Source organism: Ranitomeya imitator, chromosome 1, assembly GCF_032444005.1.
Source record: "Ranitomeya imitator isolate aRanImi1 chromosome 1, aRanImi1.pri, whole genome shotgun sequence".
NCBI lineage: Eukaryota > Metazoa > Chordata > Amphibia > Anura > Dendrobatidae > Ranitomeya > Ranitomeya imitator.
In genome coordinates, this window is record NC_091282.1 from 505837161 (window position 1) to 505854618 (window position 17458).

Here is a 17458-nt window from a genome sequence, read left to right on the forward strand (position 1 = left end):
AAAGGGAAATTTTAGAAAATGATGCACAGAGTAAATACAAAGTAAATACAAATCTAGTACACATTGCTCAATGGAGAAATGATAAATAAACAGACATCACTTGTTACATAATCAGCAGACAACAGTGGCGGTCTAAACGGATCCGGCCTGGTGCTCCGTGAGTTGTGAGCTTCGTAGTAGAGATGCTAAAGGCTGTAAACATGTATAGGATTGATAATACGAGAGAGAAGAAGACAAGGAGACTATCATGTCCTGCTAAAAAACCGGGCAAGTGGATAGCGGATTGACCACCCCTAAAGGATACAGAAAGTGCGGTGACCTCCATGACTAGTGGTTGATGGGCTAAGGTGCAAAGTGAGAAGCCTAAAATATAAAACACGAGCATGTAAATAATACATAACTGTCATTGTGCAGGAATAGTGCAATATGTTTGGGCACACAGCCCCGTAGGACCTAGAGGGCATGAGAATCAATCCTGAAGTGTGACCACCTAGGACCTGCAAGCATGGATCGAGGAATAGCCAGTAGAGTCCAGACTAGTTTAAGAGAGTACTAAAAAAGTTAGCTACCTGGATGATGTGAACAATCTGATAGGGCCCATAAGGTGCCAGCATCAGAGCAGTCCTGGGAGAGGGAGGGCGCCTAGGGAGAACAAGGAGAGATAGAGGAACACCTAGCCAAACGTTGTCCACGTAAAGGAAAGGAAAACCCCTTAAAATACTAGTCACTATTACCTGTCAGAGGGTATAGAAGGCGAGCGCTGTGGGAGGCGAACTAATCGCAGGAGCAGAAGCGCTGTGGAAAAAAAATATAGTGGGTGACTAAGTATCTGGGCCGAGGAGAGTGCCGAGAGAAGGCGAGCGCCGCTGGACTATGGGGGCAGAGCGTACCTGTAACGCCGGAGGACGCCGGAACCGTGCTGTGGAGGCTGCGAGACTCCCAGGGCTGGTGTAAGGCGGCGGCACTTCCGGGTTTAAGTGCGCGCCGCCGGGCGATCACCTGACCCGTCGCGTCATAGAAGACACATGACCGGGTCAGCTGCGCGTGCGCAGAGGGAAAAGGACGTTAGGGGGCTGAAGGGCGCCTGCGCAAAAAGAATGAGTGCCGGAGCCTAAAGAGAAAGCTAGAGGCGGCCGTATACAAAGAGGGGGGGGGGGGGGCGAAACCCTGAGAGAGAACAAAACGCAGGTGGACCGCAGGGGGCAAGGGAGGCTGAACGTAGAAACTGAAGCGGGGTATACGCCAAATAAAGGGGCAAAAGACCTGATGAAGAGAGGGGGGGGGGGAAAGACTGAGATCAGAGCAAAGCCCTCAAAGGTGGTCACACGCAGGTGATATAGAGACCAAACTAATGCTCTATATCTTAGAACGGCATTGAGTGTGGATACTGTACCATATGGGGTGGGACCAGTGCTCGGTGCGCAGGACGTGACTAGCGGTTCTGTGAAGAGAAGTAAAACAACAGACAATTAAAAACATGACATAATCAAATGCGGTCAACACATTCCCTGGTTGTGCTCACTCTACATATAATACAAAACAAGGAATTACAAAAAAGCTGAAACATCGTAATCTCTATTTAATCCCTTTGGTTCTAAGGTCTGGAGTGTATAGATCCAATAAGCTTCCCTTCTTTGAAGCATTCTGGTACGGTTTTGTCCCCTTCTAGGGATGTCCACCTGTTCTAAAACCTGGAACCGGAGTTGGGCAATGCTGTGATTTTTTATGGCAAAATGGTGTGGGAGGGGAAGATGTGTCTTGTTACATCGGATGGTGGATTTATGTTGGGCCACTCTTTCCCTCACTGCTTGCGTGGTCTCGCCTACATAGGCTAGACCGCATGGGCATTTGATAAGATATACCACAAATGTGGACTCGCAGGTGTAGAAACCTTTTATAGGAATGGCCTTACCAGTTTGTGGGTGAAACACAGAGGAACCCTTTTGTACATTACTGCACTGTAGACAATTGAGGCAGGGGAAAGTGCCACGTTTCTGGGTTTGAAGAAAAGTTTGTTTCGGGACCACTGAACCTGAGCCAATGTCTGCCTTGACCAGCCTGTCCTTGAGGTTCCTAGCACGCTTAAAGCATGGTAGGAACGGTGCTTTGAATTCTGGAACTGTCGGGTAGCTTTTGGATAAGATATTCCAATGTCTCCTAATGGTAGATTGTACTAGGCCCGAAAAAGGATCAAAGGTAGAGACAAAGGGGATTCTCTTTTGATTGTCCTTGGGTTTGTTGTGTGATAGGTCCTGCTTGGCCCCTGTCAATACCCCCTGGGGGTAACCCCTATCAGTGAATTTTTGTTCCATTTCTGTGAGTCTATTTTTTTTTAATTCCACATCGGAGACAATCCTGTCTACCCTGTGAAACTGTGACTTGGGGATGGACCTCTTGATAGAGGGTGGGTGGCAGCTGGAAAAATGTAATAGGCCATTACGATCAGTAGGTTTTGTGAATAAATCGATGCCCAACCGACCCTCCCTCTCCTTATATACCAGGGTGTCCAGAAAACTAATTTTATGCGTGTCATGTTGTAAGGTAAATTTGAGTTCAGGCCAGATGCTGTTGATGTGTTGGTCAAAAGGCAAGAGTGACTCAATAGGGCCATCCCAGACGCAAAATATATCATCGATATATCTCCGCCAAACCCTGCAGTGAGCCATGAACAAGGGGTGATTGTACACAAAGTCACTCTCAAAAGCCGCCATGTAAGCTATAGCGTAAGGGGGCGCTACGTTCGCGCCCATGGCTGTACCTTGTTGTTGGGCATAGAAAGTGTCCTGAAACATGAAGTAATTTTCTTTGAGTACTATGCCCAAAAGATCGGCACAGAGGTGACGGATTTTGATGTCCACTCTGTTCTCACTTAGAAGTCTATCTGTGGCTAATAGGCCCTTCTCATGTACTATAGAGGTATACAAACTATTGACGTCCCAGGTGACAAGCAGGGAAGAAGGAGCTAAGGGGCCCAATGATTTAATGATTTGGATAAAGTTACTAGTATCCAACAGGAAGGAGCGGGTTGTCTTAACCAATGGGGTTAGAATTTTTTCCAGTACCATAGACAGAGGTGATAGGACTGAATCGGTCAGAGACACGATGGGACGACCAGGAGGTTTAACTAATCTCTTATGTATCTTTGGTAAGATGTAAAATGTGGGAGTGATGGGATCCCTGTGGATGAGGAAATCTCTCATCTTACTGTCGATAGTGCCCGCCTGGAAGTGAAATTCCACAATGGGTGCAATTTTTTTGACTATCTGATTCAAAGGATTGTGTGGTATTATCCTGTATACTGTAGTGTCCCCCAATTGCCTAAACACTTCCTCTAGGTAATCAGCTCTGTCCATGACCACCGTTGCCCCACCCTTATCTGCTGGTTTAAATATCAGAGATTTATCCGACGACAGATGCTCCAGTGCAATTCTCTCTTGGTATCAGAGATTAGTGTGAAAATGAAACTTCCCCCGGTCCATCTCCCGAGTTAAATTGTGTATATCTCTCTCAACAAGGGAAACAAAAGTTTCCACCGGTGGGTTTGACCGAGGTGGCATGTAGGAGCTATGGGACCGTAGCCCCAGCTGGCGGAGTTCAAGTAGGGTCTCGTCCTGTCTTGAAGGTTTCAAGGCAGGAGATTGCTCCGAGAAATGGACACGTAGTCTGAGGTTACGGTAGAACCTCTGTAGATCCATGCTGAGTTCAAAGGAGTTGAACTTGTACGTCGGGCAAAAAGACAAGCCCTTTTGAAGAATGGACAATTGATGAACGTCCAAGTTTTTTGAGGAAATGTTCACTACCAGTGGGAGGTCCTTACCTGCGAGCGTGTTGCCATCTGGTTTCTGGGTTCCCCGGCGGCATTGGCCCCCCCGCCTCGTTTTCCCTTTTGACGGCCGCGGTTGTTCCCTAAAAAAGAAGAATGGGAGGTAGAAGGGTTTGAGGTTCCGGGCCTGCTGTCGGTGGAACCAGAAGAGCTTAGAGAGCTGTGTCGCCTGGTGGAACGCTGAACATCTCGCCACTGATAAACACGGTTCTGTAGATAGTCCTCGGTGTCTCTTAAGAACTTTGATCTTTTCTTCTTCTCTAGTTCTGATCTGTGTAGCCGTAACATTTCTTGATTCTTTGTCTTGAGTTCCTGGAACTCCTCCTGGGGCATAGTACTGGTCAATTGGTTCTCGATGGCGCTTATCTGGGCATTTACCGTATCCAGGTTCTTCTGGAGGTACGAGAGGGTTAGGGTCATCAGATCTGCCGAACATTTGTTCAGGATATGTTCGAACTTGGTGCAGTAGTCTTTATCCTCTCTGAAGAAGGTCGGTTGTAAAGGGACCCTTAAGCCCCGCGGGATCCTCTGGACCCGGAGGTATTCAGCTATTGTAATAATATGCAGTTCTAGGTTAACTGCTCGTCTCGACTCACGTTCCAAGTCGCGATTCTTGAGTTCTTTGGTAGGTATTTGTAGAAAATCGCTAGGTGCGGTTACTTTAGAGAGGATTTCTGCCGCTTCTGTAGCATTGAAGGAGAAGGTCTCACTCGACATCGTCCAAGGTGCTCGTGTAAGGATAAGGCATATAATAATAGAGGACACGGCACTCAAGGTTTGTAGGAGGTGCACAAGTTAGGTATCCAACCCATCAATCATATAGAATAAATTACTTGCCACTCAAGAGATAGTCTTTGCAAGATAAAACGTGAACAATTCGTTTATTAGGTGCATCCAGTTCCACATAAATTGAACGTTTTCGGTCTAATCATAAGACCTTCATCAGAAAGGTTATTGAGTACTGTAATACATGCGTAGAAAAACACAAAGGGAAATTTTAGAAAATGATGCACAGAGTAAATACAAAGTAAATACAAATCTAGTACACATTGCTCAATGGAGAAATGATAAATAAACAGACATCACTTGTTACATAATCAGCAGACAACAGTGGCGGTCTAAACGGATCCGGCCTGGTGCTCCGTGAGTTGTGAGCTTCGTAGTAGAGATGCTAAAGGCTGTAAACATGTATAGGATTGATAATACGAGAGAGAAGAAGACAAGGAGACTATCATGTCCTGCTAAAAAACCGGGCAAGTGGATAGCGGATTGACCACCCCTAAAGGATACAGAAAGTGCGGTGACCTCCATGACTAGTGGTTGATGGGCTAAGGTGCAAAGTGAGAAGCCTAAAATATAAAACACGAGCATGTAAATAATACATAACTGTCATTGTGCAGGAATAGTGCAATATGTTTGGGCACACAGCCCCGTAGGACCTAGAGGGCATGAGAATCAATCCTGAAGTGTGACCACCTAGGACCTGCAAGCATGGATCGAGGAATAGCCAGTAGAGTCCGGACTAGTTTAAGAGAGTACTAAAAAAGTTAGCTACCTGGATGATGTGAACAATCTGATAGGGCCCATAAGGTGCCAGCATCAGAGCAGTCCTGGGAGAGGGAGGGCGCCTAGGGAGAACAAGGAGAGATAGAGGAACACCTAGCCAAACGTTGTCCACGTAAAGGAAAGGAAAACCCATTAAAATACTAGTCACTATTACCTGTCAGAGGGTATAGAAGGCGAGCGCTGTGGGAGGCGAACTAATCGCAGGAGCAGAAGCGCTGTGGAAAAAAAATATAGTGGGTGACTAAGTATCTGGGCCGAGGAGAGTGCCGAGAGAAGGCGAGCGCCGCTGGACTATGGGGGCAGAGCGTACCTGTAACGCCGGAGGACGCCGGCACCGTGCTGTGGAGGCTGCGAGACTCCCAGGGCTGGTGTAAGGCGGCGGCACTTCCGGGTTTAAGTGCGCGCCGCCGGGCGATCACCTGACCCGTCGCGTCATAGAAGACACATGACCGGGTCGGCTGCGCGTGCGCAGAGGGAAAAGGACGTTAGGGGGCTGAAGGGCGCCTGCGCAAAAAGAATGAGTGCCGGAGCCAAAAGGTCATGTGTCTTCTATGACGCGACGGGTCAGGTGATCGCCCGGCGGCGCGCACTTAAACCCGGAAGTGCCGCCGCCTTACACCAGCCCTGGGAGTCTCGCAGCCTCCACAGCACGGTGCCGGCGTCCTCCGGCGTTACAGGTACGCTCTGCCCCCATAGTCCAGCGGCGCTCGCCTTCTCTCGGCACTCTCCTCGGCCCAGATACTTAGTCACCCACTATATTTTTTTTCCACAGCGCTTCTGCTCCTGCGATTAGTTCGCCTCCCACAGCGCTCGCCTTCTATACCCTCTGACAGGTAATAGTGACTAGTATTTTAAGGGGTTTTCCTTTCCTTTACGTGGACAACGTTTGGCTAGGTGTTCCTCTATCTCTCCTTGTTCTCCCTAGGCGCCCTCCCTCTCCCAGGACTGCTCTGATGCTGGCACCTTATGGGCCCTATCAGATTGTTCACATCATCCAGGTAGCTAACTTTTTTAGTACTCTCTTAAATTAGTCCGGACTCTACTGGCTATTCCTCGATCCATGCTTGCAGGTCCTAGGTGGTCACACTTCAGGATTGATTCTCATGCCCTCTAGGTCCTATGGGGCTGTGTGCCTAAACATATTGCACTATTCCTGCACAATGACAGTTATGTATTATTTACATGCTCGTGTTTTATATTTTAGGCTTCTCACTTTGCACCTTAGCCCATCAACCACTAGTCATGGAGGTCACCGCACTTTCTGTATCCTTTAGGGGTGGTCAATCCGCTATCCACTTGCCCGGTTTTTTAGCAGGACATGATAGTCTCCTTGTCTTCTTCTCTCTCGTATTATCAATCCTATACATGTTTACAGCCTTTAGCATCTCTACTACGAAGCTCACAACTCACGGAGCACCAGGCCGGATCCGTTTAGACCGCCACTGTTGTCTGCTGATTATGTAACAAGTGATGTCTGTTTATTTATCATTTCTCCATTGAGCAATGTGTACTAGATTTGTATTTACTTTGTATTTACTCTGTGCATCATTTTCTAAAATTTCCCTTTGTGTTTTTCTACGCATGTATTACAGTACTCAATAACCTTTCTGATGAAGGTCTTATGATTAGACCGAAAACGTTCAATTTATGTGGAACTGGATGCACCTAATAAACGAATTGTTCACGTTTTATCTTGCAAAGACTATCTCTTGAGTGCCAAGTAATTTATTCTATATGATTGATGGGTTGGATACCTAACTTGTGCACCTCCTACAAACCTTGAGTGCCGTGTCCTCTATTATTATAATGATTTCTATAGGCCTACTTTACTATGAAATAATGCATAAAAAATCTTCTTGGTTAACCCAAAACCGTAAGAAACAAACGTATAACTTTTAGCTCGAACACATCAGCATATATTATTACAGTTTTTGGCTGAATTAAAATTATACAGTTATTTCATATTTTTGGGGCTTACTGACAGGAGAAATTATTGATAGAAACCCAGAGTTTTGATACCTGTATGAAAATTCACCAATATTAACTATTTGTGCTATTTTAGGCACAAATTTGGTCTATATGCATAACAGGCAGGAGTTGGGGCGAAGAAATATGTGTTACATGCGTAGTGAATTGCAAATATATTCTGAAGTGTATGGCATTTTGAGAAATATGTAGCATAACCAATTACCTATCACGGTCACTAGATGGCAGAATATCATATTAATTATACATTGGGGTTTACTTTTGGAAGCTTATAAAGGCGGTGTGTATGTGCACAGGATGACTTATTTTGTTTTTATAGTCACTAATATCCATATTAAATGACTCTTTAGCTTTAGAAGTAAGAGACAACCTACAAATAGAATCCTTTTCCCTAGTAGTTTTATATTCTATGTCTGATATATTTCTACACAAAGCTACAAAACTATTTTGTAGTTTATAATGTATCACAGTAGTTCCATGTGAAGTTACATCTTAGGTTCTGTTCAGACTATTGTAATATCTGTAGCTTAAAATAGAGCCAAATAGCTACTTTCAAACACGGACATACACCATTGATTTTCGTCACAAATGGATCCAATACACACTATACCACGTGTCACGGTTTATTTTTCCGTGTTACGGTTTAAAGTTATAATCATTTAAATAATAATTTTCTCATTAGATATGTGACTCGCGATATTTATTTGCTTAGGCTAGATCATTTTCAGTTTAACAATACATTTTATCACAAAAATGACCTTATCTGGGGGCCCTAGAAACAACCTAGCAGCATTAGTAAGCCCCTTTCTTTTTACATTATCAAGAATCCTTGGGTTAAGATAACGTAAGTTTACATGCATAAAGCATTTAATATAGCGCACCAAACATGATATGGTTTTTGATTTCTATGAACTGTCGCAAACAAATCATATAAGGTTAAAAATATGAATATTATTGAATATAATGTTTTACTATTGTTTACAGTATTTTATTTTCCGGGTGTTGCTTTTGTTCATGTACTACTGGTTTCTTCCTCAGTTGTGATTTTTACCTTTTCTATATAAATATGGGTAAATGAATTGTCCATTATAGATTTATGGCTCTGTAAAGAGAGAGGAGAATTACAGAAAGGAGATGGCTGCAGGCAAACACACACACACAACAAACACACATAACATACAGAAAACACACAACACATACAACAAACATACATACACAACATACAGAACCCACACACAACAAACACACATAACATACAGAAAACACACAACACATACAACAAACATACATACACAACATACAGAACACACACACACACAACACAGAACCCACACACAACAAACACACATAACATACAAAACACACACACAACACATACAACAAACATACATACACAACATACAGAACACACACACACACACACACAACAAACACACATAACATACAAAACACACACAACACACACACACACACACACAACACACAGAACACATACAACACATGCAGCCATCTCCTTTCTGTAATTCTCCTCTCTCTTTACAGAGCCATAAATCTATAATGGACAATTCATTTACCCATATTTATATAGAAAAGGTAAAAATCACAACTGAGGAAGAAACCAGTAGTACATGAACAAAAGCAACACCCGGAAAATAAAATACTGTAAACAATAGTAAAACATTATATTCAATAATATTCATATTTTTAACCTTATATGATTTGTTTGCGACAGTTCATAGAAATCAAAAACCATATCATGTTTGGTGCGCTATATTAAATGCTTTATGCATATAAACTTACGTTATCTTAACCCAAGGATTCTTGATAATGTAAAAAGAAAGGGGCTTACTAATGCTGCTAGGTTGTTTCTAGGGCCCCCAGATAAGGTCATTTTTGTGATAAAATGTATTGTTAAACTGAAAATGATCTAGCCTAAGCAAATAAATATCGCGAGTCACATATCTAATGAGAAAATTATTATTTAAATGATTATAACTTTAAACCGTAACACGGAAAAATAAACCGTGACACGTGGTATAGTGTGTATTGGATCCATTTGTGACGAAAATCAATGGTGTATGTCCGTGTTTGAAAGTAGCTATTTGGCTCTATTTTAAGCTAAAGATATTACAATAGTCTGAACAGAACCTAAGATGTAACTTCACATGGAACTACTGTGATACATTATAAACTACAAAATAGTTTTGTAGCTTTGTGTAGAAATATATCAGACATAGAATATAAAACTACTAGGGAAAAGGATTCTATTTGTAGGATGTCTCTTACTCATAAAGCTAAAGAGTCATTTAATATGGATATTAGTGACTATAAAAACAAAATAAGTCATCCTGTGCACATACACACCGCCTTTATAAGCTTCCAAAAGTAAACCCCAATGTATAATTAATATGATATTCTGCCATCTAGTGACCGTGATAGGTAATTGGTTATGCTACACATTTCTCAAAATGCCATACACTTCAGAATATATTTGCAATTCACTACGCATGTAACACATATTTCTTCGCCCCAACTCCTGCCTGTTATGCATATAGACCAAATTTGTGCCTAAAATAGCACAAATAGTTAATATTGGTGTATTTTCATACAGGTATCAAAACTCTGGGTTTCTATCAATAATTTCTCCTGTCAGTAAGCCCCAAAAATATGAAATAACTGTATAATTTTTAATTCAGCCAAAAACTGTAATAATATATGCTGATGTGTTCGAGCTAAAAGTTATACGTTTGTTTCTTACGGTTTTGGGTTAACCAAGAAGATTTTTTATGCATAATTTCATAGTAAAGTAAGCCTATAGAAATCATTAGTCATTCAATATAAAATGGTTATTTTCTGAATTCGACATTATAAACTCCAATTTCCAATGTCTCTGGTGTGCCCAGCATGTCTTGTAGAGATACAGCTGTGCCTGTCTGCCAGAGATTTTTACACAAAAAACAAGAAAAAGCAGCGGCATATTAAATGCGAATTACAGTGTCAAATAATGGTGCATAACACAAAATATATATATATATATATATAATATACCCGTGAGAATGTGTTAGAAAACTCATATAAAATGAGTGTTATAAATATCATATAGCTCCGCCTACTGCAAAGGATTCTGGGTAAACCTGCTATTCTTTGTATTATGCTGCTTGCAAGTACTTTCCGTTTCAGGAAAGCATCCACTATGTATTTTCTTTAAGTAGAGGGCTTTTCGGTCTCTTTCGTCCCGCTACATTTAGCCCAACTTGGGTCTCTCCCTAAGGTGGCTAGCATGTATGTATCGCTTGCTCACCGAGCCCCACTCCATACAGCCAACCAATTCCAGCCCTGTGCTGATGAGGGCCTAAAGCCCGAAACACGTGTCCACAGGTAGGAATTGGTTGGCTGTGTAAATTTAGAAACTAATCCGCAGCATTGCACGCTTGGCGATTCCAAGCGCTGTGGATTAGACAGGGGTGGAAAGAGATGATTTGCATAGCTCCGCCTACTGCAAAGGATTCTGGGTAAACCTGCTATTCTTTGTATTATGCTGCTTGCAAGTACTTTCCGTTTCAGGAAAGCATCCACTATGTATTTCCTTTAAGTAGAGGGCTTTTCGGTCTCTTTCGTCCCGCTACATTTAGCCCAACTTGGGTCTCTCCCTAAGGTGGCTAGCATGTATGTATAAATATCATATAAAAGTTGTGAAATTAATATGTGCTAAAATAATGTAGAATTAAAGAATGCTGGAATAATATATGTGACTGTGTCACACCCTTTTGAGATAACAAAAATACTAGGGCTAGATAGATGGCACTCCCGGGATTATCAAAAAGCTAATATAATATAAACCAAAGATATAAAAAGAATGCTGAATTTTTACTAAACAGGCGGCTGCAGAATAGAAATGTTACAGCATGGAATAATAATGCTGAATTTATTTTCAAAGGATATTAGTAAGGCCGCGAACCAATAAATGATTTTACAATATTGTGTTATAAATCCCTTATAAATGAGAATGTGTTATAAATATCATATAAAAGTTGTGAAATTAATATGTGATAAAATAATGTAGAATTAAAGAACGCTGGAATAATATCTGCGGATGCGGCAGCGCTAAAAGTTATACATTTGTTTCTTACGTGTTTTGGTGCAGCCAAGAAGATTTTTTATGCAGATTTTATATAAAATGCGAATTACAGTGTCAAATAATGATGCAGAACACAAAATATATATATATATAATATTCCCGTGAGAATGTGAAGATTTTTTTATGCATATTTTATATAAAATGCGAATTACAGTGTCAAATAATTGCGCAAAACACAAAATATATATATAATATCCCCGTGAGAATGTGTTAGAAAACTCATATAAAATGAGTGTTATAAATATCATATAAAAGTTGTGAAATTAATATGTGCTAAAATAATGTAGAATTAAAGAACGCTGAAATAATATCTGCGGATGCGGTAGATCTAAAAGTTATACATTTGTTTCTTACGTGTTTTGGTGCAGCCAAGAAGATTTTTTAATGCAGATTTTATATAAAATGCGAATTACAGTGTCAAATAATGATGCAGAACACAATATATATATATATAATATTCCCGTGAGAATGTGAAGATTTTTTTATGCATATTTTATATAAAATGCGAATTACAGTGTCAAATAATTGCGCAAAACACAAAATATATATATATAATATCCCCGTGAGAATGTGTTAGAAAACTCATATAAAATGAGTGTTATAAATATCATATAAAAGTTGTGAAATTAATATGTGCTAAAATAATGTAAAATTAAAGAACGCTGAAATAATATCTGCGGATGCGGTAGATCTAAAAGTTATACATTTGTTTCTTACGTGTTTTGGTGTAGCCAAGAAGATTTTTTTATGCAGATTTTATATAAAATGCGGGCGAATACAAAAAAAAAAAAGGATTCTTTATTTCCAAATAACATGCTGCAAATACACTATCATCATGACCTGTGTGACTTGTGGCTGTCAAATAAAATACAATGCTCTGATAACTGCAGTAAACTCATTTCCGCTACCTTAGTAAATATTGTAAGTTGCTCTCTGTGTACGTTCTACACCGGTTTTTTGGGTCAACAGAACCTCTGTTAGTATATCTCCCCCACAGAAACTCTGGCTGTCTAGTGCCCAGCATGTCCTGTAGAGACACCGCTGTGCTTGTCTGTCAGTTTCACACTTATATTATTGAAATGTCTTTGTAAGCCACGTTGTCCTATAGAGACACAACTGTGATTATTATATAAACGGCATGGTGTGTTATAAAATACAATATATAAAAATGAGAAACCTTACACATTACAGTCTGCCGCCAGAAACACTGGTTCTAAAATACACTGCATAGAAATGTGGCCGTAATAGGTAATTGGTTATGCCACACATTTCTCAAAATGACATACACTGTAGAATATATCTGCAATTCACTACGCTTGTAACACATATTTCATCGCCCCAACTCCTGACTGCTATACATATAGGCCAATTTTACGCCTAAAATAGCACAAATAGTTAATATTGGTGTATTTTCATACACTTATCAAAACTTTGGGTTTCTACATAATTTTCTATTTATATGGACTAATTAGCAATACTATTCAGCTGCATTCTGAGATATATATATATATATTAATGTACACCCTGCACGCCATCATGCCTGAACAAAACAGAAATGTAGATTTTTTGCGAATTTATTAAAAAGAAAAACTGAAATATCACACGGCCATAAGTATTGAGACCCTTTGCACAGTATTGAGTGCAATGTTACACTCAGTCATGATGCCGGCTGTTACTGTATACCGGCCAAAAATCATGTGTATTTGTTGTGTGTGTGTGTGTTGTGTGTGTCGCATGTGTTGTATGTGTTCTGTTATGTTGTGTGTGTATGCTTGTCGTGTGTGTTGTATGTGTTGTGTGTGTGTTTTGTATGTTATGTGTGTTTGTTGTGTGTGGGTTCTGTGTTGTGTGTGTGTGTGTGTGTGTGTGTGTGTGTTCGTGCCTGCCTGACCGAGATTTTACACAAAAACAAGAAAAACAGTAATACATATACAAAAGTAACACCCGGGAAATAAGAGATATCAAAAAATACTATATGTGGCCAGCATATTAATAAAGTGCAAAAATCATGTGTATTTGTTGTGTGTGTTGTGTGTGTCGCATGTGTTGTATGTGTTCTGTATGTTGTGTGTGTGTATGCTTGTCGTGTGTGTTGTATGTGCTGTGTGTGTTTTGTATGTTATGTGTGTTTGTTGTGTGTGTCGCATGTGTTGTATGTGCTCTGTATGTTGTGTGTGTATGCTTGTCGTGTGTGTTGTATGTGTTGTGTGTGTGTTTTGTATGTTATGTGTGTTTGTTGTGTGTGGGTTCTGTGTTGTGTGTGTGTGTGTGTGTGTGTGTGTTCGTGCCTGCCTGACCGAGATTTTACACAAAAACAAGAAAAACAGTAATACATATACAAAAGTAACACCCGGGAAATAAGAGATATCAAAAAATACTATATGTGGCCATCATATTAATAAAGTGCAAAAATCATGTGTATTTGTTGTGTGTGTTGTGTGTGTCGCATGTGTTGTATGTGTTCTGTATGTTGTGTGTGTGTATGCTTGTCGTGTGTGTTGTATGTGCTGTGTGTGTTTTGTATGTTATGTGTGTTTGTTGTGTGTGTCGCATGTGTTGTATGTGCTCTGTATGTTGTGTGTGTATGCTTGTCATGTGTGTTGTATGTGTTGTGTTCAGATTCCGCAAAGATGCATTTGTCAGCATCATGCTGTTAGCTAACTTAAAGTGTGTTTCCTTTTTTCTGATTGTGTAAAGTGAGTGCGGTTAGCTTAAAATGTGTTTCATATTTTTAAAGACGCCCGTAATACATGTGCAAAAGTACCGCCAATAGAAATGTAACACCAATAGAAATGTAAATTAACGCTATATTAATTATTTTGTAAGAAGTGTAATGATGTATGTTCATTGACGCCAATAGAAATGTAAAAAAAAAAAAAGCTTTAAAAGTCTGTATATGTTAGATGTCTTTGAATAAAAAGGGGTCAAATTATAGACAACACAGGCACCTGTAAAATTAATATGATATTCTGCCATATAAAATAAGTTGTCCAGTAACTTTTCTGTTTGTGTATATAAGGCAGCCACAAGGAGAAAATCTGCTACACTGTGAATAAACACAGCTTACAATTTACTGTTAATGATCCGTCGAAACACAAATAAGTTTTCTAAGGAAGCGAATACAAAAACAAATAGACAGCTACAGGACACAATAACTTTTCTGTAGGAGAAAATCTGCTACACTGTGAATAAACACAGCTTACAATTTACTGTTAATGTTCAGTAGAATTACAAATAAGTTTTCTAAGGAAGCGAATACAAAAAACAAATAGACAGCTACAGGCCACAATAACTTTTCTGTTTGTGTAAATAAACATTTATTGGTAAAGCGATTACAACAGCAATTGACCTAGGCTTTATAAACCTCTGACCCGCAAATAACCCTACCATTTAGTTAATGTTCTGTAGGACCACAAATAAACAGCTTGGTGTGTTATAAGTTCTCCACTATATGAATACACTGTGAATAAAACACAGCTTACAGAATCAAACTCGGGGCTACGTATAAAATCTAATATAAAACAAATGAGAAAGGTGTTATAAACCACGTGTAAAATAAATACACGACTAGGATATAATTATAAACATGTGTTATTCCACAAAAATACGGGAATAATATCAAAATGCAACAAATTAAACTATATTAAACGATATCAAAAGGGGGAAATCAAACAAGGAGGGACAGCTGGCTACCAGCCGTCAGACAAGGGGAGGGGAGGGGTTACACACTTTGATACACTTTGATAGGGGCGGGGCACCTGTCAGATTGAGTTTGACGAATCATATGAATTATACACTACTTGTATTAATGTCCAGAAACGCACAAAGTACACGGTATCCTCCGGGTCGCAGACGGGAAACAAGACAGTCCGTAACTGAGGCCGGTTGCGATGGGCGACTGCACCGTGCTATGATGAGGGGGTGCCAGGCCTTTTGGCTTCGCTTGGCTCCGTGTTACCTCACACAGGCTGAGATTTGCAGAGCCACCTGCTCTGCAAGTTTGCAAACCAAGACTGACACACCCAACCCTTTGCTGCAAGGTTTTTACAAGGAATCTGTGGCCATAGGTCACTTGTAAGACTTGGCCAGGAGGAAGCAGACCGCCCCACTACCATCCTGTGGTCTGCTTTAAAAATAAAAGGCCATGGCGAGTTTTCTTAAATCTGCCTTGGGCAATTAGCTTGCCCAAGACCAAAACCTAATTTTATTTAGCACCACAATCTCAGTTATGCCTGTGACTGCAATGCACTCCCGCGGCCTCAATAAGCTTCTGTGCGCATCTTGGGAGACAAATAGCATCCCTCACATATAACACCTGTCACTGCCTCACACTATCCTTAAATGTTTCTAACAATAGTAGTCTATGAAGCTGATATTTGTGCCACCTGAGTGTGGCTGAGCAGAAAAAGCAGTTTGAGCTGTTGCATGAGGTATCATGCACAGCAGGCTTACACCAGTCCCTCATCCACCTCTTAATTTTAACTTAAATTCAAAGCTGTAAATGCTGGCCTAGACCATGTCTCATGCCTGATGTCACGGTTCATGGGGAGGATATCCTTATCTTCCCTACTACTCAAACCAATTTGTCATGAACCGGGGTTGTTTGGTTGCCCCTGGTTCCTTTTTGAAGGGGATTTATCTATATCCCACTTCCCAGTTCCGGTTTGAAACTTGCAGCTCTCTGGCGCCCCCTTTACCCTCAGGTCAGACCTGATACTGCACCTAGAATAATTAGTCACCAGAAAAACTTCCTATCTTTGTACTGGATAATGGACACATTGCAGCGAAGGTGACACAACTACTCTTACTCAGGCAGGAACAATAATTATCAACGTCGCCAGTTGCTACAAAGCCTCCCAAACGCACAGGACAAATCCGCTGCCATCAGCTGCCATTTATTACGTGGTAACGGGTCCAGAGCCAACCCAAATTAGTAGCGTAATTCACTTCTGAGGACGCGACAGTTCGTTATAGAGCAAGGAGAAAAAACTAGTAATTTTATATATTTTACTCCATAAAAGGTAGGCAGTGTTTACAGAAGTATAAAAAGGTATTATAAAAGTAGACAAGTCGTATGTACAGTACAATTACAAATAAAATGAGATTAAAGTTGAAAAAACACTAACATTTCATTCATATTATCTCATCTCATGGCAGACCATGTGCTGTGGGGGATGGGCATATATCCCAGTGCATCTCAGATGTGACACTCAGCTCATTCCTTGAACAAAAGACAAGCAAAGACTGCTGCTTCACTCACTTATTTCCCAGCCTAAAACCAAGGCACTCCCCTTGTGGTGACCTCACTCAGAGGCTGAATCCTCCCCTTTCTTAGAGCTTGGGCAAACCATTTTTATACATAGCTCGCTGTATGAACCTCGTATACAAACGACACAATGATCAGGATGTGCACCACATCGGGAGGATACTTCTAAGTGTAAACACGGTGAAGTTGCAAGACCCGCTTATGGAGAAACCTGCTCCTTGAACTCGTTGGGTTAAGCTCCTAGCGATTTCCGTGAGCCATAGATCTCTCGATTGACATCTGGAATATATAATCCTTATATCTCTAGCCCAATCAATGCCAATATACCTAACTTTCAAAGAACAATAGAGTCCCATGCCTTCTGGAATAGGCTGTACCAGTTTTGGCTGGTATTAGGTGGGGGGATGAGGGATTTAGGGAGAGACAGCCTTCGCAACTCAGAGCCATAAACATTCTTCAGTGAATGTGCTAGCATACTGGCCTCACATTTCAACTATATAGCCGGGGGAGCGAGAAAGAGTGGCTTACCATTCCAGCCTTGTGCTGGCAGGTAGAGGAAACTGCAGCTGAGAGCTCTGTATGTGTAATTGAAGTAATCAGAACTTCTTCCTATTTCCTGACACCTGACTGCTGCACCATTATAAAATTTGAACTGTGGGTCAATTGATGCCACTTTTCC

At 40.8% G+C, this 17458-nt stretch overlaps 1 protein-coding gene and 2 long non-coding RNA genes across 4 annotated transcripts in view; 2 read left to right on the top strand and 1 right to left on the bottom strand.

Annotated features, from left to right (window-relative positions):
- The window catches only part of LOC138676811 (prostaglandin reductase 1-like), a 92960-nt gene that overhangs the window by 57986 nt on the left and 17516 nt on the right, over positions 1-17458 (top strand). The window lies entirely within an intron of this gene.
- LOC138657907 (uncharacterized) lies at positions 4467-5741 on the bottom strand. Its single transcript, XR_011317250.1, has 4 exons — positions 5700-5741; positions 5544-5604; positions 5379-5451; positions 4467-4784 (listed from the first exon to the last, which is right to left on the bottom strand). It is a non-coding gene; the product is annotated as an uncharacterized lncRNA (long non-coding RNA).
- LOC138657908 (uncharacterized) lies at positions 6025-7200 on the top strand. The gene is made up of 4 exons (XR_011317251.1): positions 6025-6066; positions 6162-6222; positions 6315-6387; positions 6982-7200. It is a non-coding gene; the product is annotated as an uncharacterized lncRNA (long non-coding RNA).